Source organism: Papaver somniferum, chromosome 8 (assembly GCF_003573695.1).
Source record: "Papaver somniferum cultivar HN1 chromosome 8, ASM357369v1, whole genome shotgun sequence".
NCBI classification, from domain to species: domain Eukaryota; kingdom Viridiplantae; phylum Streptophyta; class Magnoliopsida; order Ranunculales; family Papaveraceae; genus Papaver; species Papaver somniferum.
Genome location: NC_039365.1, coordinates 119,965,945 through 119,968,509, shown reverse-complemented (window position 1 = coordinate 119,968,509; position 2,565 = coordinate 119,965,945). Strand labels below are relative to the sequence as shown.

At 31.5% G+C, this 2,565-nt stretch overlaps 1 long non-coding RNA gene across 1 annotated transcript in view; it reads left to right on the top strand.

Moving 5' to 3' along the window:
- The window catches only part of LOC113302797, a 1,630-nt gene extending 358 nt beyond the window's left edge, over positions 1 to 1,272 (top strand). Inside the window, exons 2-3 of the long non-coding RNA XR_003337099.1 lie at positions 639 to 706; positions 851 to 1,272. This is a non-coding gene — a long non-coding RNA (uncharacterized LOC113302797). The remainder of the gene's footprint in view (positions 1 to 638; positions 707 to 850) is intronic.
- The last annotated feature ends 1,293 nt before the right edge of the window (positions 1,273 to 2,565 follow it).

Sequence of the window (2,565 nt, the reverse complement as noted above, 5' to 3'; positions counted from 1 at the left end):
TTTTTTTTGAGATTTTGAAAACTAAAAAGGTTTGATTTCATATCAAAAAAAAAAATTCTGATTCACAATCCGCGTTTCAATCTGTAATCTTGGGATGATTCTCATCATTTTGAGTTAATAATCATAAAAAATTTCGAAGAAAATTTTCGCACAAAATTTTTAGGGCTCCTGATTGAATTTCGATCTATCTTTTCTCCTTAATCTCAATTTAAAACCTAATTATATTTTTGATCGGCACAATCTAATTTCTATTACCCATCTAATCTTTCCCAAAATCTTAAACTATTGTATTTTTATTTGAATTCGATCGTGATTATATATCTTATTTGTTGATTGACTAAGTAATTTGAACTGAATTGGATAATAAATATTTTGGTTTGGTGTTGTTTTTGTGTTTTTGTGATTGGTTATAGTTTTTTTATTTTGATCGTATTTTAGATCTTGCTGTGTTAAAATTGTAGGTTTCTTTTTTCTTTTTTATGGATAGGGAATTTGAGTTTGTTTGAAGCCTATTTCTTTTAAAACAAATGGTGAGACAAAATTAATGAGTGGGTATCGTTTGTAAGGAATAAATGTTAGTTTCTTGATTGTGTAAAATAGTTTAGACTTTATATATACTTACTGTTTTGATTTTTTAGTGTTACAGTGGGAGTTATGAGCCTTGTTCTAGTCTTCTGGTTTAGTCCATAAAAAGAATCTTGTAAAGGTAATATATGCGTGTTTGTATATTATAGTGGTAATATGTTGATACTCTTGCTAGGATTAGTAGCACAAATTAACTTGTCGAGTGATTTAGTTGAGTGTCGCTCTAAATTGTTTATATGGCATGTGATTTTTTTCTTTTTGGCAGGAACTGACCACCTGCCAATACCTTACCCATTCATGTGTTCCTTTCTCTCAAGACTTTTCGTATTGTGTAATATGCCGAGCATCATCCAGTGAGCTAAAATGTTCCAAATTTCAACAAATAAAGTTGATATTTCTTTTTCGTATTACAGGAAGACCTTCTTCCTACCTACCAGTACTTTCGTCAAGCATCACATCAGCAATAATATATAGTGCTTTTGCAGACACATTTTCTGTGCCGAAGAACTCTTCACATATTAGTACATTTAACAAACGAAGATTTTGTGTGTAAACATCGTGTTAGATCAAGCTCGGATTATGTTGTATCATCATTTGGAACTATGTAACTTCCCCGTGGATTTATAATTTAAATTTTTCTTATTCGAAATATTAAGTTCTTATATATATAATATTTGTGACTTGTCATTTTTTAGTTATTTCGAAGTATGACTATATAAACTTCATGAAACAAAAAGAGTGAATTCCTTTACTTTGTTCTCAATGCGACACTTAAGCTTTTCATTTGCTTTAAGTCTTTGTATTGCTTTTTGCTTTGATTTTGCTGTTTATATATTTAGAATTACAATCGACGGTAACTAGCTCAAACAACAAGCTAATGTTTTCATTCTAGAAGTGGCCTTAATGCTCCCGTGAAAAATGTGATCTTTATTGTATGGCTAGAAAGCATAAACTATTAGCTATCTACTGTTATCTTGTAGAATTTATTTATAGCAACAAAATTGGTTGCTTCTACATTATTAGTGTTTGTTTCTTCTAACTAAGTGCTAGGGGAATGCATTTTTAAATTGTCCAGTTTAGTTCTCTTGTTGATAATTTGCTGTTGTGACTTGCGAGTACAATTGTGGCCTTTTGTTAATGTATACATAGTTGTACACCTGTTGATTTTTAATGTGTACGTAGTTGTACACCTGCTGATTGTTAATGTGCACATAGTTGTACACTTGTTAAGCTATTGGCACTACATTATTTGCTAATCAGGTGTGTTCGGTTTAAGAATACACTGTAAGTGTTCATGATGATGAGGTGAGAGAGACAAATGACATTCTTCATTTATATATGATGTGCGCATTACTGTACATTGTATTTTGTACAATAAGAGGTCGAATAAGAGGCAAACAGAAACAGTCAGAAATTATGGGTGGAAAACTATTGAACAAATCTGGAAAATGTAAAATATCTTAAATACTACATTAGTCTGTTTATTTGATGTCCACCGACAACTTTCTCTGTTGATTGATGATGCACTTTTATATGCTCTTGCAGATCTGTCAAGATCGATTCGCAGATGACCGTCTTTTTTCATTCATGTACATTCTATTTGTTCATTGTACTTGACAGTGCACATTTTTCTGCAGATGAGTCGACCTTTGTCAGACTATATATCCACCATGGCAGAATAGCACGAGTACTCTCTTATTATGGAAGTTCTTGATCAACACTTTGTATTTATTGTAGTTACTGCATTCAATGTAGGAGAAGGTTTAGAAAAGCATTGTGAAACATGCATCACTGAAATGCTACTGAAGACAGTAGAGGAGACAACTGACGACATGTAAGCAACACTTATCATCTTGATTCTAACATTTTACATATTTATGCTAGTTTAGGATCTGACGAAAAAAATTTGGGTTCTGAACATGCATAGCTTATATTATTTGAAAGTATATTTAAACTCGGACAATCACAGATACCTTGAAT